General features: G+C 36.1%; 1 protein-coding gene and 1 long non-coding RNA gene across 4 annotated transcripts in view; one reads left to right on the top strand and one right to left on the bottom strand.

Annotated features, from left to right (window-relative positions):
* The window catches only part of LOC140708898 (uncharacterized), a 48,860-nt gene extending 25,518 nt beyond the window's left edge, over positions 1–23,342 (bottom strand). The window contains exon 1 of the long non-coding RNA XR_012089220.1: positions 1–23,342. This exon is cut by the window's left edge and continues 17,179 nt beyond it. This is a non-coding gene — a long non-coding RNA (uncharacterized lncRNA).
* KCNQ5 (potassium voltage-gated channel subfamily Q member 5) overlaps positions 1–27,173 on the top strand; it is a 573,789-nt gene that overhangs the window by 17,632 nt on the left and 528,984 nt on the right. The gene's annotated exons all lie outside the window — the stretch shown is intronic.

Here is a 27,173-nt window from a genome sequence, read left to right on the forward strand (position 1 = left end):
CTAATAAATGAATAGATCAAGTAAGAAACAAATTAGTATTTAGCCCATTCAGTTGCAGCACTGTGGTTTCTTTCCAGATCTGAAAATGTGAGAAATATTTCCTGAAATCAAGCAAGTGGGAGTGGGAAAGAGTATGTATAAATGTTACATGAGGAATCCAAAATCATCATCATCATCATCACCACCACCATACCACACACAAATACATTTATTATTTCACACACAATTTCATTACGCTTGGTAAATTCATTAGGGCAGGGCAAATGTATTCTTCCAGATATTCAAATAAGCACAAACATCTGTGCAGTCTTTAAATCTGCCATGTTAAACAGGCCTAACACTCTCTTTATATGCCCCAAAGAGCCTGAACCAAGACAGATGTAAGTAGGAGCAGCCGGATTTGACCCTAACTCTTGAAAATCCTGCCCTGCTTCAGAGATGAGGCATGTCTTCAGCTTTGCAAGCACACTATTGTGTGTGTGTGTGTGTGTGTGTGTGTGAGAGAGAGAGAGAGAGAAAAAATGGTTAAAATTAACGTGAATTTGGTTTCCCCCTCCTCGTATTTCTTTGTCTATATTAATATGCTTTTTAATTGTTAATATTATCATTAGAAAGGTGATGGTTTCATGAATGAATTATGAGGGAGAAAAGAATTTTGATATTTAAAATTGTTGGCCTGTAATTGACCATTTTCTGCCTGAGTCATGTACGTGCACTGAGAGTTTGAAGTGTACTGTATGTGCTTCTTCAGGCATTTCCTATTTATCTGAGACACTTTTGAGACAGAGAGGTGACTGGAGAAAATGAAGGGTTCTCATTTATTTTTATGAACAATTCTCTATGACTCATTACTCCCACAATTTTTGAATATCTACAATCTTCTCTCTCAGTTGTCTTAACCTCCACGCTAATGGTCCTGATTCAGAGCTACTTCATTTACTACCCAAACACAGTTTGGGGAAGGGAAGGGGGATGTAAGGCAGTAGAGGCTCAATTCCCCTTGTTATTATACATGGCTATTGCCGTTTACCCTAGGAAAGAGGGTTAGTTTGGCCCTACTAGATAAAGAGCATGTTAAAAAGGCCTCCCAAATTTACAAGTAAAAAACAAACATTTTGTGAGTAAAAAACAAGCAAACATATCCCTTGCCCATTAAACATTTTTTAAAAATGAGCAAGGGATATGAACAGATACTTTTCTTTTCTTAATTCTTTATTCATTTATTTATTTATTTTTATCAACTTTTATTTTAAGTTCTGGGGTACATGTGTAGGATGTGCAGGTTTGTTACATAGATAAACGTGTGCCACGGTGGCTTGCTGCACAGATCAACCCCATCACCCAGGCATTAAGTCCAGCAAACAAACACTTTTCAAAAGAAAATATATGTGTGGCCAACAAGCATATGAAAAAAATGCTCAATGTCACTGATCATTGGAGAAATGCAAATCAAAACCACAATGAGATACCATCTCACACCAGTCAGAATGGCTATAATTAAAACATCTAAAAATAACAGATGCTGGCAAGATTGTGGAGAAAAGGGAACTCTTATACCCTGTTGGTGGGAGTGTAAATTAGTGCAATCATTGTGGAAAGCAGTGATGATTCCTCAAAGAGCTAAACATAGAGTTGCCATTCAACCCAGAAATCCCATTACTGGATATGTACCCAAAAGAATATAAATGGTTCTACCATTAAGACACATGTACACATATGTTCATGGTAACACTATTCACAATAGCAAAGACGTGGAGTCAAACTAAATGCCCATCAGTGGTAGACTGGATAAAGAAAATGTGGTACATGTATCCTATGGACTACTACACAGGCATAAAAAAGAATGAGCTTATATCCTTTGCAGGAACATGGATGGAGCTGGAGGCCATCATCCTTAGCAAACTAACACAATAACAGAAAACCAAATATTGCATGTTCTCACTTGTAAGTGGGAGCTAAATGATGAAAATACATGGATGCAAAGAAGGGAACAACAGACACTGGGGCCTACTTGAGGGTGGAGGTTAGGAGGAGGGAGAGGAACAGAAAAAAATAACTGTTGGATCCTAGGCTTAGTACCTCGGTAACAAAATAAACCTGTACAACAAAGCCCTGTAACATGAGTTCACCTGTATAACAAACCTGCACACGTACCCCTGAACTTAAAAGTTATTTTTTAAAAGGCCTCCTTTGGTCTTGGAGATTTGTATACAAACACAGGCCATTTTCCATTGGTCCTCAGATAAAGGGACCCCGCAGTTGTTTAACCCTGACTTCACATACCAAAGGAAGTCTAATTATGTGGTGTGTGCTAAATATCCTCAGTGTGGTGCTGCTGTTCAGCCACATTAAACTCACAGGACAAGTCTACACCCCATGTAGTACAGATTGAGTATCCTTAATCCAAAAGTCCAGAATCCAAAATATTCCAAAATACATAACTTTTTGAGTGCTTGCGTGATTCTCAAAGGATTCTGGATTTTGGATTACGGATGCTCAACCAGTAAGTATATGCAAATATTTCAAATTTTCAAAAAAAACCTGGAGGCCAAAACACTTCTGGTCACAAGCATTTCAGATAAGGGATACTCGAACCTATCAATTTGTTAAACTTTTTGATGTCTCCTAAACACAGCCACAGCTGTTATGTATTTGTCACAGAAACCAGAATTTTCTTTAATGTAGAGATTTCTTTAATTTAGATAGTTTGCAAAGATGTAAGCATAAGAATGTTCCCTGAAACATTGTTTTGTCATTTTAAAAGTCTAGAAAAAACATAAAACTATATTACTAGCATCTAGTTAAATCAATGATGGCAAAACTGTCCAAGGGAAAACTGCATCCTTTGAAAAGAATGAGGTGGATATGCATGACATGGTATAGCATGATTTCTAAAATGAAAAAAAAAAAAAAACAAAAAAAAACAAGGTGTAAACCAGTATGTACAACACATACAGGTATCCACTTTGTAAATTAAAAAATACACACATAGTAGGTTGTTCTCATTCTGTTCCATAAAGTCACTGTAAATACTGAATTAGCAAATACTCACTCATTGCTCCTAGTGGAAATACAGGGTTAGGTCCTGTGAGCCTTTGGTTATAACATTTTCATCAGTGGATCAATACATAACCTTGTTTTATGTGTGTTTCTGTTTGAAGATACATTATGTAATATATATTGTTGATTCATTAACACTGAACTCACAGTCTGTAATGCATACCTGAATGTCGTTTATCTTACATGTATTCTCTCCATGAGGCACATCACAGCCTTCCTGTGCTTAGGAACGCTAGATCGCCTTTCAGCCTGTTTCAGTGGTAGCTGGGAACATACGTGAGAGGAGACTCAAATTTTTGGCTGGTCAGCACATGTCTGCAAATGACCTCAAAAGTACTGTATTAACTTAGAGGTTACAAATCAATTTTGAGTAGACAAATTCTCAAATATGAAATCCACAAATAATGAGGATCAGCAATACATAGACAGCATGTATGCATGTATATAAATGGAAAGTTTCTGGAAGGATTAAACTACGTGATGAAAGTTATCTTTGACGAACAGGGATGTGGGGCAGGAATGAGACAAGGTGCACCTTTTATCGTAACCCTCTTTGCCCTACTTGACTTTTTTACTGTGTGCATCTCATAGTCCTTCTTATTCTGTGTCTCCTCCTTTTCTCCCACCATCACTATCATCGCCATTCTCTCAGCAAGCCCGTGCATTTTCTGAAGAACTGTAGGGACAAGGTTTTATTTGAGCCAAATTGCTCCTAGTGAATGTTCTCTGAATCAGTCTCCTGGAAAAGTTGGTCTACATGATTTTGCAAATTGCGAGTATTTTACAGATTCTAAGTATGATACTTAGAACATGAGTTCTCAGGATAATTTGTGTCACACAGTATTACCCCATATCCCAGCATGCTGAGATGACCTGGACTTTGGGTAGTTTTTATCTGTCAAATACTCTTATTTAGGGGTCATGCAGAGTGGTTCGTGCCTGTAATCTCAGCACTGTGAGAGGCTGAGGTGAGTGGATTGTGTTGGAGCCTGGAGTTCAAGATCAATCTGAGCTACGTAGCGAGACCTTGTCAACAACAACAACAATAACCAAAAAAAAAATTAAACATAGTAGCTGGGTATGGTGGTGCATGCCTGTAGTCCTAGCTACTTGGGAGGCTATGGCGGGAGGATCACCTGAGCTCAGGAATTTGCAGCTTCAGTGAACAGTGATGATGCCACTGCATTCCAGCCTGGGTGATAGAGCAAGACCCTGTCTCAAGAAAAACACACACACACACACACACACACACACACACAAAACAAACCAAGAAAAATCCTCACCAAATACTCTTACTTACATTCTTATACAGGTTGCCAGAATGGAAGTTTAATAAGTAGGAAATGAATAATATTAATAATACAACAATAAGTATTAAGTCAGTATATGACATATGGTATGGAAGTACTCTTCAGGTTGAATTCCCGTTTTTGGTCTACCTGCATCTCCCTCAGAGAAATGAGAGGAAGGGAAGCGGCAGAGAGTCTCTGGGTTTGGTCCTCACTGGCTTTGCGCAGGGCCCCCTCAGAGTCCTTGGGTCTCACCTTCCTCAGGATGTCCAGACTCAAGAGCATTCCGTTGTGGTTTGTCCTTATCATGCTTGGCTTCTGGAATGAGTTTGAAATCTTGCTATTTTTAACTTGTAACTTTAGAAGATTGGAAAAGGTTTTAATTTTTGTTTGTTTCTTTCTTTACATATCTCATGGTGAGTCCTTTAATGAAAGGAAAGCCTGAAGAGAATGTAACTACTTACCTCCCTGAAAGGCATTTTTTTCTTACTTAATGTAGAGATTTCCACTTCCTCCCAGGTACTTCATGTGATGTACTGTGCTCCTAGTTAAAAGCAAGCTGAAGCCAAGCTGACTGACAGTAGATCAAGAAAATGATGTATAAGGCATGCCCAATTATAGATGGGATACATTCATATTAATGGTCTCCCATGGACTATCACCCCATGTCCACTGTTAATCTGTAATCTGAAATAATTCAAATTTCTATGTAATTGGGTTTCTGACAGCAGGATCCCATCCATCATACTACAGCTTCTCAAATATTGAGAATATTGTCTTTTAAATATGTTTGTATACATATACACATATATAATATATAATGTAACTGTGAAAAATACATCTTCATTTGATTAAAAAAACGTCAACAGGCTTATAAAGAATAACTTTAGCAACAAATGATGAGTTTATTTTAAAAATAAATTTTGTAAATGTATGGACCTCTAAAAATAAAAATACTAAAATTTCTTATATGTTTATTTTCCTTACCAAATATGACAGTTATCCACAAGTGGAACAGATTGTAGTTATTGCTGATCTTATGTCTAAAAAACTACATGGATTTGGAAAAAAAAAAGCATATGGTTATCTATTGGTCTACATAGTTTACTGTTGCATGGGTAGACAGAAGCCTTCAGTAAAATTAAAGGGACCTTTTCTGATCAGACCCTGTGTATGGCTGATATATGTCCTGCCAATCCAGTCTTGCTTGAGTTTAAGGGTGTCTTCTAGCCTGGATCAATTTCTCTGTGATTGGTTTAATGTCATTTGCCCCATAAGCATACATTGCAGGGTGCTGCCCAAAGGCAAGTACACAGCTTAGGTACATCATCTCATTTATAAATCACCATCCGGCCATGTCTATGAGCACTGAGATATGAATCATCATTATTTATACACTTTAGTCACATTTGAAGGAGTTCTTCTTGCTTACTAACCCTATAAAACTCTCAAATGAATTAGAATCCTCAAATTCACATAACTATCCTATCCATTTCCTGTAGGCAGAGCCATATGCAAAACTAACCCATTATTGAGAGGTACTTGGTAAACACAGGCACAGAACAGACTCTAATCACATATTGTAAATCTGGGGTCCATTATAAATAATAAATAAAGTTTTATTGAAACACCATTATCCACATTGATTTATTTACTGTCTGTGACTATTCTTACATGACAACAATAGAGTTGAGCAGTAACAACAGTGATCTACAGCTCAAAAAGCTGAAAATGTTTACTATCTGGCCTAGGCCAGAAAACTATGCTTTCTATCATGTGTCCTTGCCATGTAGGCAGGTGACATATGCACATGGTTACATAAATTTCCAGAAGTTCCTAAACCAAGGGGTTTCAGAACCTTAGTTAAGAAGCTCACGTATAGGCACATTACCTTACATAAATTTGGTCAAATCCTCCAGTGAAGACAACTAATGGTGCAGTTTCTGTGAAAACACACAGGACTTTGGAAATGGAGCTACAGACCCAGTAAAGAGTTTGTACAACTCAGTGAGACCTCCTAAATTCATTGATTTACATACTCTGCTAACCACCATCAATCTTGGTGTGCACAAATGACCAGAATATACAGAATCTATCTTTGCTTTAATTGTTTTGTAATGGTTCTTGAATGCTTCTTTAACAAATAAAAATACTGGACGTAGAAAATTCTTCAGCTTGTACAATCATTTAGGATGGTGTAATTCAGATGAAGCATTTCATGTGAAAAGGAAACTCAGTCAGATGACAAGCAAATTCTTGGCATCCAACCCTGACCACCAATGCAGAATATGACTAAGGAATAACATTTTTAGTAGAAGGTCACAGACAACATGAACTTAACACATTTTTATTCACCTGGTGGCAAATAGAAATGAAATCCCAAAAGTTTGGTTCCTTGAATAAATATTGCAGTGACTGACACATCTAAATATATTTAATACAAACAGTCTCTCATTGCAAGTGCTATGCTTTTTTCTGACCATTACATATTTTTACTCATTGTTTATACAGCTAATGACTCTTTTATAATGTTAAACTCCACCTTCCATTTTTCTGAAATTATGTTTATATAGTTATTGGTTTGATGGAATAATTAACATGCACCTGTGTGAGATATAAACTAAGTTTCCTTTTCCTGTCTTGTTTCTTATAATTTAATCTGTATTAGGTCATTCAACTGGTAATTGTTATTCTAATAATTTCCCCTATTTTCTTTTCTTTGAACGGGCTGGCTAGATAAAGTGTATAAAAACAGTGACTCATAGACATGCATTTTGAAGTAACCAATATAAATAGGTACATTCTGGTTATACCACATTTTAAACAACTGCTTAGTCAAATGAAATGTAAAAAGAAAAAAAGAAAGAAAAGGATTTCAAATACCTTGAAATGTGTGCTTCAAGCTGACTTTCAGAACAGGTCCACATTTATATAGCTGTGTAAAAAAGAGGGGGAAAAACACAGAAATTCCAAAATATTTTCAAACTGGCTTAGACATCTTGACACTTTACTGTTTTTTTCTGCCAGGAGAGTAAATGAGTGGTTTGCCCTCTGGGGAAAAATCTGTTTAAAAGCGAAAATATTTTTAATGCATATCTTTTTACAAGAAAGAAAGGGAATAATTCTTAGTAGTGGCAGGGTGGGTAGGATATATGTGTATGAAAGGGCACAGTGAAATGTATTAGTATAGGGTCTTGCTTACTTGTAATTATTTTCTTCCTTTTTGTCATTCCTCACACATTTACATGGTTAGCACTGGTGATACAAGGAAGAAAGAAATATTCCTAGCCTTCACGTGGTTTCGGTCTAAAGGGAGAGCACTCAGGAGAAACAGTGTGCATCAACTTAGAGATGCTATGAGAATGAAATGTGCAGTAACTACTCCCACGGGCAGAGGAGAGGATGGTCAGAGGAGGTCGTGTTTCAATTGGGTCAATTAAGGTTGCAAAGGGTCAGCCTATTTTAAGAGGACAGGTGGGAAGGAATAGGAACAAAGGCCAAATGGAGGAGATAATATTTTGCAAACTGTTTTGTGAATGATAAATTGTACCTTCTGTGTGGAGGTAAAGTGTGAGGGGAGACTGCTGCCTTCTTCCTGTCTTGTTCTCATATATTCGTTCATGTATTTAACATAGCTACCCCCTTATCATATTATAATTACCTGATTACCTTTTAACCTGCTCTGTGAAGTCCTTAAGAGTAGGAGTAGAACTTTATCCACATGTTTTCCCTAGAACCTAACAGGTCCAGGCAGCTGGTGGATACAAAATGAAGACTCTTTTAGCTGAACTGAGTAAATGAAAGGATGGACAGATGGATGGATAGATAGAAACTCTGTAATTACAAAGAAATGTACTTGGGCTATGACTCCTTCAGTGGAAAAAACAACATAGCAGAAAAAATGCAATACATGGGGTGTGGTAGAATTGTAAAAATATTTTTACTAGAAATACTCTTGGACTTTATGACAAATTAGAAATTATTTCCTTCTATGCCTGGCCCTTCCAAAATTTCACATTCATGCATACACTAGTATACTTGTTAAATTGTTGGACGAAAATCTCCTTTGATTTAGAAGTCTATTATTTTGTTGAGATGACAGTTTTTAACTAGTAATGAAAGTTTTCCAATGAAAACACTCTAATTTTGCAATGTGTACCTCAATTATGTGAAAATAAACAGCTGAGTACACTGGAACAATCTTAATTCCATTCGACTCCTTAAAATGATATTACATATCAAAGAGTACACCTTTAAACTACTAATGGAGGAAAAATAAAATAACTCAAGGAGAGCAGGCAGACAGCTGGAATTTTTGGGAAATGTCTGTGGTATTTGGGTTTATTTTTAAGGGAAAGAAAAATTTCCCATTAAATCTTGTAACACAATAACACTTTTAAAACTTATACTCAATAAGAATCTTTATAATGCTGTTGTAAAACTCAGATTATATTTTATTCATGAATTACAGATTTCTTTTTTCATGACAGTGGTTAGGATAAGAAGCAGGCTTTTATAAGCTTCATTTATCTCTCTTAATTACCTCCTTCTCCTGTCTCAATGCTCACACTTACACTCACTTTAAAATTTTTTTTATCTTTCATGGGATCTATATCTAAATAACACCACATCATATGTAAATTAAGAAACATTCCAAATATTCTCTGGGACATTGAAAGGAAATCAAACAAAACATTCTGTAATGTGTAGGCAACTTTAACAGTGCTTGAGGCAGAAGCAAAAAAAAAAAAAAAGAGAGAGAGAGAAAGAGGCTTTCTAGCTTGCGTCTTTTTTAGTTAGATGTTTCAGAAGATGAAGAAGTTTTAATTATGTGCTTCCTTAGAGTGGGATATTAATTCCTCTGAATCATTCTCTCCAACTTTGAGTCCCACTCTCATTTTTCTCTCCCTCTTCTTTTCTCCCAGTCTCTCCCCTCCCTCTTTACCTTTTCTCCTCCCTCCTTTGCCTCCCTCTCCTTCTCCCACAAAAAGTCAGAATTGCTTGGTGGTGATTTCCTAGAATTGAGCAGGATTGAACTGGGGGTCACTTTGGCTTTGTGCTGTTCCCTTTCTTATCTAACCTGAATATCCTTGGATCCGTAAGACTTTTTCTGATCCATATCACAGCCTTTTTCTCTCCTCACCCTGGCCAGTGGGATTTCTCGTGGGCCTTTGGAGAGGTAGAAGGCACGCTTGTGGATGTGAAAAGAGCTGTATTCCTGTATTCTGTTTTAGCCCTGAAGAGAGCACTGTGCTAGTGAGGAAAGAACACCCAATCCTAGTCAAAGGACTGAGTTCAATTCAGCCTCACAAGAGGCTCTAAGTATGATCTTAGACAAGGAAACTTCAGGCCCCAGTTTTCCCATCTAGAAAATGAGAATGGCTAGAACTATACTGCACTGAGGATTATGTGAATTGATCTATCGATCTATCTATCTATCTATCTATCTATCTATCTATCTATCTATCTATCAAGCCATGCACCCAAATACTATTTACAGCATTCTCTGATGAATTCCCTATTTCACTTGGTACCATTTATTCACAGACAATCACAGGTATTCAGAGATTGCAAGAATGATGGTAGCAATTACTTACCATAGTTTGTTTATTCCATAAGAGTAGCTTTAATTTATTTTTAAAAGAGAGACCTCTCGCTTGGATTTTTTACCTGCCACATTTTCTGAATTTTTCCATGTCTCGAAGCCTTTGTGTTGGTGTTTCATAACCAACCTGCAGGCTGTCAGAATCAGTGGAGCATGCCATTTACTGTATGTCTTAGATACACTCAATGATTCTTTCCTTCCCAAGTGCTTCACGTTTTGGCTTTAAAGATCCTCCTTTGTTTGAATAGATTTTCCATTAGTGTCTGCTTATGTAATTTTATCTCCATTTCTAATTGTGAAATTTGTTGCATAGATGTAAATTTTCTTTCAGTATTATTCAGAGAGAAGATAATGGTTGATACCCAAAAGAGGAAGCTAAAAATGCCTTTTAAAATTCTTACTGTATTTTGGCAATTTTTACCAATGACATTATTTTATGGTTGTGGTCATTATACTGTTTATTAAAAATATTTGTTTGAAATTACTGCATGAATGTCAATCTCTGAATCACATTTTTGCAAATATAGCATGTTATTTTTCAGTGTAAATGTGTCCTAAATACTAATTCATGCTGTTAAATGTGGATACAAAAATAGTTAATTCTCTTGCTAAGGATACTCATTTATCAAAGCAAAGTAACATTTTAATATTTTTCAAACAATTATATTTAAATATTTATTAGAGAAACTGTTCTAGGAGAAAAATTAAGATAAGGTATTATGTATTTTACTCTGTTACGGACACATACATATTTGGATATCAGATAGTTTCATATCTAATTACATATCTTTGTACTCAATAAATATTAGGAAAACTGTTTTCTCATCCGTAAAATAGAAATAATAGCATCTTCTCATTGAGTTAGTTTGAAAATCAATAAAAATAATACACACATAAAGGACTTAACCTAGTGTCTACCATGTGGTAAGCACATAATGAATACTTGATGCTGTAACTGAGTACATGCTATAAATATAACCCAGAATAAGACAATAGGAACATAATAATAGGAATGATCAACATTTTAGATAGGGGAAAACAGAAGGGAAATACAGAGAAATGACATTATTGTGTTTGAGACCATATGGTATTAGAATTGGAATAGAAGGAAACTGGAGTTGAGGGAGGGAACTGGAAGAGTGTTGGGGGTTGGGAATGAAGAGGTGATACTAAGTTGTGTTTGGGAATATATTGGATTAAAGTGATAGAAGGTAATTGTAGTGAAGATGGACTGTAGTCATCTCATGGATTGGACCAGAACTTTAATGTTGTTCATTTCGTTTTCCAAGAGATATATACTGTGGGTTAATACTGTATGCTAGAGACTGTGCATTGGTGCAGTAACCAACATACAGTAAACCAAGGATGAAAATACATACATTTGTGAGTCAGTTTTCTGAGTGAAAGCTAGAAATGAGAAACAATGTACTAGGCATGAAGTGTTGGTTAGCGATCACAAATAGGAGAGGAGAAAAGAAGGAAGTCCCCAATGACACAAGACTAGAGGCTGAAGGCGTATCAAGAGAGTGCTGCACGAGGGGAGAAGACAACTTTAAGACATTGTGATTTTCAGAAGAATCACCTTTATATAAATTGAATGCTTTCTAGAGCTTAAGATCATTCTTATATGTTTCAGTAACAGAAAATGGAGATAAAGATAGATTATTCTTGGCTTTTATCTACCATATTTACACATGAAAATGATTATACACATCTACTTATTCTAGTATGATATTATTTTCATTAAAATAAAAGTATTGAAGCAATTGTTCAATGAACAAAGAAAACTGTACTTTTTACTAAATTGTAATTAAGTATGCTTGAACATTTTTAAATGCTTAGTTCTGTAATTTTCTGCACAATTTGTAGTAAACCAGATATATTTCCAATAAACACTGCTTACCTTCTTTTTGTTTTTATGTTTAATATCCAAGGTCTGTCTGTCTGTCTGTCTTTCTCTCTTTCTCTCTCTCTTTCTTTCTTTCTCTTTCTTTCTTTCTCTTTCTTTCTTTCTTTCCTTCCTTCCTTCCTTCCTTCCTTCCTTCCTTCCTTCCTTCCTTCCTTTCTTCCTTTCTTTCTTTCTTTCTTTCTTTCTTTCTTTCTTTCTTTCTTTCTTTCTTTCTTTCTTTCTTTCATTTCAGAAAAGAAAAAACAAGCATTGGATTCTTGTTTCAGTAGCTATGTGCAAACAAAATGGAAAAAAATGGAGAAAAGTCCTCCACAATAAATTGTAATGGACATGTAATCTGTATAACGCAAAACTTAGTCACCAAATGAGACTTGAAATGCTGCTAGATCAGTTCAAATCAGCAAATATTTATTGACTTCCCATTTTTTAGCACTATGTTAGGTGATACAGACCACAAGCTCACAATCTTCAAATTAAGGAGACAGTTATATAAATAACATAAAGGAGAATCTGTCCATCACCGTGAGACATCCAAATGGCTATGAAGATTCCAAGGAGAGACAGAGCATCTGATTGAGAAAGACCAAGAAGAAATTCCTAGAGAAGGTGGAATTAGAGAGGAATGGGGAGTAAGAAATGAGAATAATGCCAGGCTGCAGTTGGGGAACAGCATGGGCAAAGACATGGAGGCAAGCTTGGTGTGTGATGTTCCTAGGGAATTACTGTCCTGTTAACTGAAGAAAAAGGGACATAAAAGTGGAGGACTGACAGGAGATTTGGATAGAGAGGAATATGTGGGGATATACTATGAGTGGTATCATGAGGAAATTCTGATTGATTCAATAGGCAACAAAGAGCCATTAATGGATATTGAGTAGGGGAATGATATTACTGGAGCAGCAATTTAAAAGACTGATATGACAGCAATGCATAGCATATTCTGGAATGAAGACAAATGGCAATTGGAGAAACTGGCTGGGAACCTATTGTTATAGTTTAGCAATTAATGAAAGTCTGAACCAGGATGGAATGAAAATGAAAGAATGTATATATGGGTCTTCCAAGATGCAGATATTCAGAAACATTCCATACATCCAAAGTTCACGTCTGTATAGTATTTTAAATTTCCATTTGCCCTCAGATATTTGGCACAGATTTGAGAATAGCCTTATTGGCACAGGTGATTCTCAGCTGCAGAGCACCACTTTTGTCTGTATTAATGGTGTCTTGTCTTCTTTACAAAGCCACCAAAGTGGATGCATAATTAAAATTTGTTGCTGTTTCTACTCTACTTGTCCTGGACACTCATGCGGCCAAATTTCATTGGGAACCCAGGACCACACAAAACAGTATGGTGTTGTGAACTGGTGGCCCCAGGAGTTTTAGAAAGCCTTCTTAATTACTTTAGAAAGGCAGCAGCTCTCCTCACCCACTGTAACTTGAACATTGCATGTTTGCCCTCTAGGATCAGTCCTCAAATGCATCTCTACCTAGTATTCCATCAGGAGCAACTGATATATTTGAAAATGTATTGCTTTATTTAATTTTCATGAAGCTCAGTTTCCCACATAGTAAAGACAATAATCTCTGAGCAAAGATAATTTCAGTTATTCTTATCACATTGTTTATTTATCTATTATATCTTGGCAATATTAAAATGCATTTGATTATAATAAAACATTAACACAAGTAACTAGAAAACAAAAATCTTTGTCAACTGATCATTCTTAGTCTTGCTTTTATCTCCCTTTTACCTAATAAAGGCAAATTTAGTTTTCTTCATTTATGAATCCAATAAATATCATAGATTCAACTTCCTGATATTTATGCTCTATGAGGATTTCTCCACCACACAAATTTATGTCCACTGAGAGCCTCTTATCTCTGGTTTTGACACTTTTGGCCTGGACGTAATCACTGCCATTGACCATTGCATCTGGGATGCATTAGACTCTGTCACTAGGTGCTTCAAGATTTTATTGTACAACACCATATAACACATTATTTTATTAATAAGCCAAATCCTGTGAATCAAGGTACATTTTAAAGCCTAATGAAATGATGGTTTGGGAGGCCAAGGTGGGAGGATCACTTGAGGCCAGGAGTTTGAGACCAATCTCAGCAGCACAGTGAGACTCCATCTCTACAAAAATAAAAAATAGAAAACATTAGCTGGGTGTGGTGGTGAATGTCTGTAGTCATAGCTACTCAAGAGGTTGAGGCAAGAGGATAGCTTGAGCCCAGGAGTTTGAGGTTATGGTGTAGTATTATTGCACCACTGCACTCCAGCCTGAATGACACAGCAAGACCCTTCCTCTAAAACTAAAATAAACGGAAATAAAATAAGATAGAAAATAAAATTAAAATGATGGCATGGGAGACCACTCACATTTCACAAATTTGTTTTAGCCTCTACACAAATACTAGTAATTAAATCATGTTTTTTAAATTGTAAGAAGTCTTAGAAATGTAGATATGATTTTCCATATTTAAGAGAATCACTTACAATTTTTTCTCATCCTCTATAAAATTTATCCCCTGATAAATTCACCCAGTTGACAAATAGATACTTTTTCAATGAAATATGTTTAAGTATTATAGTGCACTTTTTCAGACCACAAGAGGTTATTTATTTTACTTCTGAAGGTTTTGAAGTTTGCCTCATAGACTATAAATGCCTAAGGGAAGAAACAGGGTCTTGTGCACCTGCAGTGGTTCCTGGGAGATGCTCAGAAGTTTACTCAGAGTTGCATAATGTGCCAAGACTGTAAAAAGTTTTTCCTCAAACTAAAGCCTTTGTAGATAGAAATCTATAGCTTATTTGCAAACGATGCTATGCTGTTATAGTTACAACTTACTTTTATATTTATCAAACTTGTATAATTGTTACAGTTTTATAAGAGAATTTAATGCAGCCTATAAAGCAGCATTAGTTTATCTTTGATATTCCCAAATCTACCTATTCTCACTTGTTATTTGTACTTTGTGACTTCTTCAACCTCACTTTTCCTGGGAAGGTCCACAGAGTCTGATGCACTGAGGCCACATTAAGATGTAAATGATTACCAGATTTCTGAAATATTTGCATTTTAGTCCACAACTTAGATTCAAGTGAGTCATAGCTATGTTTTGTATTCTGGGCATCTGTAGGCCAGGAAGTATGATGGGCAGCCCAAGAAGTTCTCCTGAAACTCTTGAAATCCTTCCCTTTTGGGCTTAGAACATCGATAAAGATTCAGTCTGAATTCCAAAATGTCTGTTTTGAAAGAATAAATGCACAGGAAGACCCTTTGAAAATAAAGTGAGTTTGTTCTATAAATTAGATATTTATGTTTGTCAAGTTAAATAGTTAATAACTTCATTTTTAGTGATGTGTAAACAATTTAATTTTATTTATTTATTTATTTTTTGAGACGGAGTCTTGCTCTGTCACCCAGTCTGGAGTGCAGTGGCACAGTCTTGGCTCACTGCAACCTCCACCTCCCAGGTTCAAGTGATTCTCCTGCCTCAGCCCCCCAAGTAGCTGGGATTACAGGCGCCCGCCACCACGCCAAGCTAATTTCTGTATTTTTAGTAGAGATGGGGTTTCACCATGTTGGCCAGGCTGGTCCCAAACTCCTAACCTCAAGTGATCCAGCCGCCTTGGCCTCCCAAAGTGCTGGGATTACAGGAGTTAGCTACCACGCCCGGCCACAATTTAATTTAAAATACAAGAGTAGATAGAACAGGTATAGGGGCAAAATAAAGCCCATGGAGAAGTGTCTTTCATTGCACATTCTCTCTACTAACATGCTTCTTGCATTCCATATTCTCAATCTTTCAAGTTCCTACATTCCTTTAGATTCATCTAAAGTCTAATCTTCTCTAAAGTCCATCTGGTACTTTACATATTTAGTTACTGACTCTGTGTTTCCCCAGTACCTTGAGAGAGTGTTTAGTAGAACACATGGGATATTCTCCCTCAAACATGATGTCTCCCCTACCAGGCTTTTCTCGGCTCAGGCTTTGTCTTTTCATCTTTATTCCCAGTGCCAAGTGTCTGGCTGGCTGAATGAATAATTACCACCAAGTTATTCATGGCTATAGGCATTTGCTAGTTTGCATTGTGGGAGTGTTATTCATGTTTGATTCTTAAGCAATGATTAGTGATCCTTGGGTCAACAGTTGAGATCTGTGCACTGAACTTCTCTCCTTCCTGAGAAGAACTGACCACTTCTTGTATTATTGCCCAAATATATGTCTTTTTTTTTTCTCTCTCTCTTTTTTTTTTTTTTTTTTTTTGAGACAGAGTCTCACTCTGTCAGCCAGGCTGAAGTGCAGTGGCACGAACTTGCCTCACTGCAACCTCCGTCTCTTGGGTTTTAGCAATTCTGCCTCAGCCTTCCAAGTAGCTGGGATTACAGGCATGTGCCACCATGCCTGGCTGATTTTTGTGTTTTTAGTAGAGACGGGGTTTCACCATGTTAGCCAAGCTGGTCTTGAACTCCTGACCTCAGGTAATCCACCCGCCTCAGCCTCCCAAAGTGCTGGGATTACAGGTGTGAGCCACCACGCCCAGCCTACCCAAATATATTTCATGATACACATTTCTTAGAATTATGAATTTTTTTACAGTGATTCATGGCTTTAAAAATTAATACGAGATTTCTAAACATATTTAGAATCCAGACGATCCCAAAGTGTGCTATACATACAGCTTAGCAATTAGGCAGATATTGTAAGGATTTTTTAAATGTCTCCATTAAGGGGAAAAATTAGTTTACCTACATTTAAGGTTGCCTTCTTGCAACTTTCCATCTCTCATTTCAGCCTTATTCTGCACAATATAATTTAATCAACAGTAATCCACTTTTAAATTTCAACCCATCTCTCTCCTCTTGTTTATCCAACTGTCTTATTAATATTTCCAAGGATGTCTATAGACATTTCTGCCTGAATATGTGCAAAGCTGACTTCCTGGTTGTCCTCATCCCCTCATTCCAAACTTGCACCTGTATAATCCTCTTCATCTAGGTATCTTGCCACACCTGACTCCATTTTTCTAGCCACTCAGACAAGAACAACCCAACAAAAAGGCAAATAAACAACCATCTATCTTAGTTCATTTGTGCTGCCATAACAAAATACCATAGACTGGATAATTTATAAATAATATAAATTTATTTCTCAGATTTCTGGAAGCTGGGAACTCCAAGATCAAGCACATTTAGTGTCTGGTGAGGGCTACTCTTTGCTTCCAAGATGGTGCCTTGTTACTGTGTCCTCTGAAGGGAACTAATGCTGTGTCCTCACGTGGAAGAAGGAATGGAAGGGCAAAAAAGGGATTAGGGTGCTCCTTTCAACCTCTTTCATAAGGTCACTGAACCTTTTCTTGAGGGCTTTGCCTTCATGACTTAATTACCTCCAAAGGGCCATGCCACTTGATATTATCATTTTGGAGACGGATTGTCAATATATAAATTTGGAGGGATACATTTAGACCATAAAATCCCCTCAACTCCCCCAGAAAGAAACAATTTTGAATTATCTTGTCCATTTTTTTTTTTTTTTGAAAACGCCATGTCCAGTTGATAAAATAATCCTTCATGAAATCTCTATAGCCTTTCCACTTCTAACCACCTTCTCCACTTTCATCTTGGTAGTTTGTGCAGTGGCTGCCTACAGAGTTTCCTACTTCCGTTCTTGTCCCTTGCGGGCTGTTTTCAACACTGAAGCCAGAGCAAACCTCTTAACACCTAAGCCAGGTCATATATTTCCTCTGTTGAGGACCTTTATGCAGCATTACTGAAGTGTTATGAATATTATTAATAATAGTATAAGCTAATGTGTGTTGATCACTTGCTGTGTAGCAGAGCCTGTGCTAAAATAGTACAAGCCGATTCTCAATTTATCCCTACCACAACCTCTTATTATTCCTATTTTATGCATGAGAAACTGAGCTATAGAAAGATTGAACAATTTCTCAAGATCACTCAAATTATGAGGTGGCAGAACTATCTTTGAGCTTAAGCAGTTAGATTCTAGAGCACGGACATGAAAAAACTAAGCTGAACGTTCTCTCCTTTCTTTGTTACTGTTTAACCTCTTAACATGGTGTACTCAAAGTCTATCTGATAATCCATTTTTATCAATGAAAAGGCCAACAATAACATGTACCATATTTTGAAGGACAGCTTTGTAATGACGTTTCTTAGCATCCTGTTTTTTAAGTAGTTAGCAGTACACTGAGTAAATACCAAATATTTCTCTTGACGTTGATGGTCCCCGCAGTATTTTAGTCCCCTGGAGCAACTCCTACTAAGTTTTAATGTTTATCTTGCACTTCACTCCTTATTAAAATTCTACTATTGATGTCCTATTTTAACTTTCAATCATAATTTGTCCTTTTAAAATCATTGCTCATTAAGGCAATAAGTGAGTATAAGTAATACATGCTGTTTTCAGAAAATTGCATTAATAAATTCTGTTCTTGAGAACTAACAGGTACTAAAATGAATGTAATTGTAGATAAAGAAGAATTTGTTCAGTTGTGAAGTGGTACTGCATTTTATCAGACTAATAATTATGGCCAGAACCAAAGTTATTATAATCTAAATATTGGCATATAATAAAAAGTACTCTTTAAAATTTATAGAGGTCTCGTGTGTGTGGGTGATAAAATGTTTTAAATCATACTGTTTTTCATAAAGTTCAAACAAGTATAAATTTCACCCACTACCCAGTTTTAAAATATTTATTATTTTCCAATATTTCAGATATTCATGTCTGAATAATTGTCCAAAGGAAACTCGTTTTATATAGATAGATAGATATTCAACCCTTTTGTCAAGAATTAAACCACTAATGTGTTATTTAACACTATCTCCACAGTTTTTCTTTAGTCCTATCATTCAGGCTTATCAGTTTACTTAGCGTGATGACTGTTTCAAGTGAATGCCTTCCTTGAGGTACAAGAGTTACTCTGGAAAAATATAAGTTAACCCACCATCCATAATATTCTCAAATTACCGTAACATAATTGAGAATACATAGATGATTTTTTCCCCATAGGAGTCAGTTTCTTACCTTATGTTTTCCATTTATTCAGCCTGACTTTTTTAGTGTTGATGTAGGCTTGGAAATGTTTTTACTATTGCCCTGTGTTTTCCATGACACACACCCAACAAGTATCACTAGAGTGTAGTAATTAGATGAGATTTAGAGACATGAAGATTGGGCTTTCAAGGCTGGCCTGTGACTTAACTAGTTTCATTGGCTTGTTATTTGGTCAGTTTATTTAATCTCCCTGTGCTTGTTCTTCCTGGGTTCATACATGTAAAGCATTTAGCATACAATGGTGCATAATTAACCATTTTTCTGCATTTATAGCATCTCATCAGTGGTCTAGAATAAGCCTCTTGAGATGAAAAACTGGACTGTTTCCAAATTATTTATTTATGTTTAGCCATCACAGCACCCAATAGAGAGTGTCACATTCAAAATGAACTTATGTGACAGAGGTGGCACAGTGCTCATGCTTTCCCACACAACCCATCTTTTTTCATGCAGTGTTTGGTTCATATTTTCTTCCTTCTCCTAAACCTCTATTTGGCATAATCTTTCTTCTTATTTCTTTCCTCATCTGATGCATAACCGTTTCCCTATTTAGAAAGCAATCTTTATTATTACTTCTTTTCCTCTCAGCACATTTATATCTTAAACTTTATTTTTTGGTGCAGCTGAGGAGAATAAATTCTACTGCTATGTAAGCACATTTATTTCAGTCACAATTTATCTTTAATATTTTTAATGATCAAAAGTACTAGCCATGAAAAATAGGTATTTTATGTCCTAGGAATAAGAGGAAAAATAAATAAAATTTTGTACTTCCCTTGTATAGTAAAATATCTGTGGCTTGTTTCTTCTTAATTCTCTCTAGCCACTCAGAAATGTGGTGGTGATATGATAACATAAATAACTTTTGTCTGGAATGCTTTTATTGAAAAGCAGATGTGAATCAGCTACTAGACAGATATCATTACACCATGCCCATGAGAGACAGAAAAGAAATAAAGATTAAATAATATTCACAAATAGCTAAACTGAAGCAAGTAAGGCATCAAAAACCCAGGTTAACTCCTAGGAAATAACCTTTTTTTTTTTTTAACAGTAACTAAAGTAATATTTTTCTTTTACCTTTAGAAAGGCTTGTGACATTGTTTAGCAAATACAATATTGTGGCCAACTTAAGAACTGAATCACTGTTCATCTTTTTAGGAGATGGCTTGTTGTGTTACTGTTTTGTTTTGTTTAAGCTGCCCTAATTATTAGTAAGAGAAAAACAAAGAAGACTATTTTGAAAGCTACAAATATGCATCATACAAATGTAATGATCTAGAATAATTGCTGATTAATGAATATACCACATTTATTGCTTATACTCACTGATACTACTTTCTATGCATATCAGTGAGTATATGTTGCTCTTTTAAAAACCTTCCAAGATAAAATATTTTAAAGGTCTTCCAGAAAACTCATTCCTGGTACAATAGTAGTTGCTTGATAATTAAAATAATCATGTTTCTCAAAAACAGAAAACCAAACACTGCATATTCTCTCTCATAAGTAGGAGTTGAACAATGAGAACACATGGACATAGGAAGGGGAACATCACACACCAGGGACTGTCAGGGGGTGGGGAGCTAGGGAAGGGATAGCACTAATAGAAATGCCTAATATAGGTGACAGGTTGATGGGTGTAGTAGAAATACCTAATGTAGGCAATGGGTTGATGGGTGCAGCAAACCACCATGGCACGTGTATACCTGTGTAACAAACCTGCATGTTCTGCACATGTATCCCAGAACTTAAAGTATAATAAAAAAAAAATCATCTTTCCAAGGAGGCCTAAAGTTTCATTTTATTAAGGTCTGTCAAGGATGTAAAGCATTACATATTGCAATTATAATCATATTTGTTAATCATATTTGGTATTTTGCCCCCTATAAGGTTGATTTGGACTAAACTAGTCTTCCTAAGAATGAATACACTGAAAATTTAGGTAACACCCCAGTTACCTTAATTGCTGCTTAACATTAGTTCTTAGGAAGTCACACTTCTCTAAAATTAAATGAAATTTTTTAAAAAGTAATTCAGATTTTGGTTATACGTGTAAAGCTGTAAGTCGAGAATAAATCTGAAATTGGCATAATTTATGCTGTATCCAAAAGATCCCAAATACAAGTTCCCAAATAAGGAAATTAAAGTTTAGGAACATGACCTAAGTATAGTGCTTTCCCATTAAAGTGTGGAGCTTTTGAAATGCATTCTTCAATTCCAAAATAAGACTTTCTTTCAAAGGCACTTCTTTTTCAAATTTTATGGTGTGAAACACAAAATATATTCTTTTTTTTAAAAATAAGTACTCCTAGTGTTCTCAACCATTCTTTATATGTGTGTTGACAGTGTGTCCTATGCTTTAAATCTTCAAGTATATTATCTGTGCTCACTTTGGCTATCTTATTTTCAGACCATCCAGTTTTGGATTTTGTATGGAGATGTTTCTCTGGACCATCACCCTACTCCCCAGAGTTTCTAATTCTAACTCATGACCTTGTTTCCTTCCTCCCCCTTCAACCTGTTACAATTTCCTAAATACTTTGCACATTTACCTGTAAAAGCTGCTGACTTCAAGAGGACTTTAAACATTATTCTAAAGTGCTGGTGGACATGGAATACAGAAAGTGTTGGGAGGGGATGCAGATAATGAATCCTATGTGATGGGGAAGTACAAGAGAGAAGTGCAGAGTTGGGGTCTAAAGTTAATACCAAAGAGAAAAAGTTCATACAGTTAAATTTATTCCTGAAATATCTTAAAACTTCAGGTCCTTCTGTTCTTTGACAAATAACAAAATGTATTCTAAAAATACAGTTTGTATTAATGAAATATAATTTTAGTAAATATTATTTGGAAATTGGGCCAGGTGCAGTGGCTCATCCCTGTAATCCCAGCACATTGGAAGGCTGAGGCAGACAGGTCACTTGAGGTCAGGGGTTTGAGACTAGCCTCGCCAACATGGTAGAACCCTGTCTCTACTAAAAATACAAAAATTAGCCAGGCGTGGTGGCGGACGCCTGTACTCCCAGCTACTCAGGAGGCTAAGGCAAGAAAATCAGTTGAACCTGGGAGACAGAGGTTGTAGTGAGCCAAGCTCGTGCCACTGCACTCCAGCCTGGAAGACAGAGTGACACACTGTCAAAAAAAAAAAAAAAAAAAATCTCAGTTTTAAGACTGTGAGTTGAGGATAAAACCCATTTGTGTAGTATGGTGTTTTAAAAGTAAGTACCAGAGTCTAAATCCATTGCCATAATTTAAATCCACCCAAGAATTGTCAAGAATTTCTGAAAAGAAAATCAGTAGCATTCTGGTATAACCTCTAACTAGTTCTGTATGGATTTTTCTCATTGTAGATTGGCCATTACATAAGAAACAACTTTCCAAATCAGGAGTCACATGGGGGCATTAGAAGCATGGTCTCTGCCCAAAGCAACCAAACTACTTCCTTTCTTTCCGTGTAACTATATTTTTCGTGGATAGTCCCTGTTTTCAAATTTCCACTTGTTTACCCTCATTGGCATAGATCATCAAGAGTTGCCACGTTGGGGTGATTATAGGGTGCCAGAAGTTATATAATGTACACTCTGTTGTCTTTGAGGTAATAGCCCCAGGAGGCCCCACCACTGCTATATTATATTACAGAGTGGCCATTTCTTAACCTCTTTGGAATTGACTCAGAATCTCTTAATGAACTACATAGGAATTTTAGTCATTGTTTGTCTTCTAGTCATGAATAAAATTACTCAAAACCTGTTACCCACCTTTCTCACTACTCTTGGCTTCTCATGACCTCATATTTGTTTCCATAACCAGAATAATAGGAAATAATTCTAAACCAGGAGTTCTATAAATGGGTTCAGCTGTAAGAGTAAAATAGGAGTAATTTCATAGCTTCTCCGTATAATTGCACTGTATCTATAAGAGTAGAAGACTTCAATCTTAAAAGATTTGAGGAGGTTATTTCCACACATTAAAAGGTAAAGTTAAGTATCATTCATTTTTTCAGAGGTAAATAACGATAAATAAGAAATAGAGATATACATCACAATATTAAAAAGGACTTTAATGTTATAATTTAAAAAGTCTCTAAACTTGTATTCATTTTAGTGGTGTATAAAAGGAAAATAACAACTGGAATAAATTTACATATTGATTTGTGGAGAAGTCACATCTTATCCCAAAATCATGACATTATCAGTTAATACCACTATCATAAAACTGAATGATTTAAAAATGAAAGAGCATTTAATATTTTTCACCAAATTTAATAGGCTGATAAGTGGTTTACCTCTGTTTTGAATCAATTTAGATTCATAAGTTTGAATCTCATTTGTGCCTTTAAAAAATTATTTAATTTCTTTTTAAAGAACTTAATGTATTGAAATTATACCTAATGGCTAATTTGTAATGAAATTATTCAAAATACTTACAAAGTTTACTATAAAGTGATCTGAAATACAGATTTATTTATTCAATGTTAACATGAAGTTTTGAGAAATATGTTAATAAAGTACCAAAGTAAAATCCTAGTATTTTATGATGAATGTTTACACTTAAAAACTTTGAGAGTGCATTATTATAAAATTCACAATAAAGTGTAGTGTAAAGTCCAGTAAGAAACTTATTAAGTATATTCATGACATAATGGTGAACTAACTCCTAGGGTTCCCACTAAATGTACAATTAGTAGGTTATGGTTTCCATCCTTTACAATTACATGTTCCATTGTTTATAGATGTACTACAATAAACATTCCCAAAATACTGGTCATGATGAATTAGCAAACAAATCAGCTGAACAATTTTTAAAAGATGTGTGCTACGATAACTTTAGCAAATATTCATTAGGGAATAAATGAAATATTTTTTTTTCAAAGAAGATGTGAGAAACAGCTTCTGATAAGAAATGTCTGGTGTCTGCTGCTACTCTCCTGCCACTCTGCCCCCATATCTGTTTTCATTTGCCTTTACAACAAATCTTTAGGCTAGCTCAGCTCAAAAATTGGATCTCATCAAGCAAGGGGAGTGGAATAGGCTTGATCTATCAAATTAAGGCAGCCACCAAAGATGACTTAAGCCTCACCTCTCTCTGCTCTAGAGTTAGGCACCGTTAAGCCTCCTATTGTACTTGTGTGGATCACTCAGACTCGTATTCCAACTTCACCCTGCACTGCCCTATTCAGGGGAATTCAGGCCTTTGCCTTTTGTTCCTGTATTAAACTGAAGTTTGTTTTGAAAGTTGACAGTTCAGGAATAAGAAAATTGAAAATCACCACTAGATAAATGCTATAGAAATAGTTATTGACAGCAAGATCTGCCAGTGGGTGTTAAAACAAGTGGATAAGAGATGAAGGAGAAATAGAATGTTTATATTGTCACAAAGTATTTCACCCAAGATATTTATTAATTATGAAGAAAAATAGTCACTTCACAGTGGAAAAACCAAGCAGGCACCAGTTGATGATTCGGTTAATGTCAGCAGTAACAGGATACATGTATATCAAATGATTGAGGTTAATATCAACAGTAATAAAATATATCCCTATTATGTTTCCTAATGTAATAGTAATGGGACATGTTGAAATCATGTATCCCTATATGATGGTATTCATGTTAATAATGCATAATCTTAATCTAATGAGAAAATATCAGATAAGTGCAAGCTGAGAGACATTTTACAAAATAACTGACTAGTAATCTTCAAAAATTTCAAGATCATGAAAGGCAAGGAAAGACCAAGAGGCTATATCACACATTGGAGGAGATTAAGGAGCTATGATGAGCAATTACAATATGGGATCTTGGTTTGGATCCTGGAACAGAATAAGGACATTATTGAAAAAACTTTGAAATTCAAAGAAAATTTGTAGTTAGTTAACACTATAATAATATTAATTCCTTGGTTTTGATAAATGTACTATGATTATATAAGAAGTTGATATTGGGAAGGCTGGGGAAAGTATATAGAAACTCTCCTATACACTATAGTATAGGGTGTACAATTTTTGCTTCTTTTCCTGTAATTCTAGAATGAGTTCCAAATTTAAAAAGTTATTTCTTAAAGAAGGAAAGTTGACAGCCCAAATCAATATAATTCAACTGCATTGACTAAACATAATTACTGAGCATCAACTCTGTGGTAAGCATTGCAGAGGATACGATGATGTTAAAACAGAATTTCTGCCTTCAAACAGTTTACAGTTTGGTGAGAGCAATGAAATAAATTAAGGTAGCTATATGAGAGTTGGCACAAAGAGGACATAAATGGCCTGCTGTTGGGACTCTGTGTTTGTGTGTGTGTGTATGTGTGTGTGTTTTGGGTGAGGTGGTAGGTTTAGAAAAGTTTTTTATGAGCATAACGTGAAATAGAACTTAATTACTCCAGGTGTAACCAGAACTTGGTTACTCCAGGTGATTCATTAGTGGATGCCTTGGTCAGGTCAGGCTGCCATAACAAAACCCCATAGACTGGATGGCTTAAATAGTGGAAACCTCACAGTTCTGGAGGCTGGAAGTTTCAGATCTTGGTGCTGGCTGATGTAGCTACTGGGGAGGCCCTCTTTCTGGGAGCTCATGTGCTCTCTCTCCACCATGTAGGAACATGGCAAGAAGGCAGCCACCTACAAACCAGAAAGAGGTCCTCCCCAGTAGCCACATCAGCCAACACCAAGATCTGAAACTTCCAACCTTCTTAGAAGGATATTAGTCCTATTGGATTATGGCCAGGCCCTAAAGACCTTCTTTAACTTTAATTACCTTCATACAGGCCCTGTTTTTAAATACACTCATTGGGGATAGGGACTTCAATGTATGAATTATGGAGGGACACAAGCATTTAGTCTGTGACATTCCACCCCTGGCCACCCAAAATTTATGTCCTTTCATTTAAAATGCATTCATTCCATCCTGTCAGCCCCAAAAGTCTTAATGCATCAAGCATCAACTCTAAAGTCTAAATTCTAAAATCTCATCTAAATATTATTTAAGTCAGATGGATGAGACTCAAGGTATGATTCATCCTGAGGCAAAATTCCTCTCCAGCTGTGAACCTGTGAAACCAGACAAGCTAATGGGCTTCCAAAATACAATGATGAGACAGTTATAGGATAGACATTCCCATCACAAAAGGGAAAAATCGGAAGAAATGAAGGGGTGATGGATCCCAAACAAGTCAAACCTAGCAAGGCAAATTTCCATTTGATCTTAAGGTTGGAGAATAATTATCTTTGGCTTGAATAATCCTCTTTGTCTTAAATAATCCTTGTTGACTTTCCAGGCCTACTGGGGTGGCAGCATCACTGCCACAGTTCTATAGGGTGGCCCCACTTTGTGGGTCTCTGAGGCAGCTCCACTCTCTGAAACCAAGCAGGAAGGAGCCTTACCCACCTGTCTTTCCCTCCCCGTGGGCCTGTGGTGGGAGTGGTAGTCCTGATCATCTCTGAATTGCTTTCAGAGTCATTCTTCCCTTTCTTTGAAGACTAGTTCATGTTCATAGACAAAGAGCTCTATGGTCTGGTCCTGTAGAACCCAAGAAGTTTGACAACCTTCTGTTATTTCATCCCATTTTCTGTCTCCCCTATTCTTCAAATGGGCAGAGTCTCTGCTGGGGTAATCCTATTCCTAGCTCTGCTGAGATGGCTGATTGCATTCATGAATTGCACCTGTGATCTCTATCAAACAGTTGTTCAGCCATACCCTTAGTGCTTAGTGTTCTCTTCAAAACAAACTTCTTTCCTTTTTTTTTTTTTTTTTTTTGGAATGTGGATGGGCTGAGAAATTTCCAAATCTCTGAGTTCTGGTTTCTTTATACTTAACAGTTCCTTCTTCCATTCATCTCTTTCCTCTCGAATTTGACTATCAGCAGTGAGAACCAAAGCTACACGCTTAATACTGTGCTGAGTGTCCAGTTTTATTGCTCGCAGTTTCTACTTTCCACAAAACACTAAAGCACAATTCAGGCAAGGTCTTTGCCACTTTATAACAAAGATCAATTTTCCTCCAAGTTTTAATCACCTGTTCCTCATTTCTATCTGGGTCCTTATCAGAATGACCTTTAACGTCCATATTTTTACTAACATTCAGTTCATAATTATGTATGTATTCACTAAGAAGATGAAAGCCTTCTCTCCAGCTCTCCTCTTTTCTTTGTGAGCTCTCACCAGTGTTGCCTTTAATGTTCGTATTTCTACCTACAGCTCCGTTATGACAATCTTAG

Source organism: Chlorocebus sabaeus, chromosome 17, assembly GCF_047675955.1.
Source record: "Chlorocebus sabaeus isolate Y175 chromosome 17, mChlSab1.0.hap1, whole genome shotgun sequence".
Taxonomy (NCBI): Eukaryota; Metazoa; Chordata; class Mammalia; order Primates; family Cercopithecidae; genus Chlorocebus; species Chlorocebus sabaeus.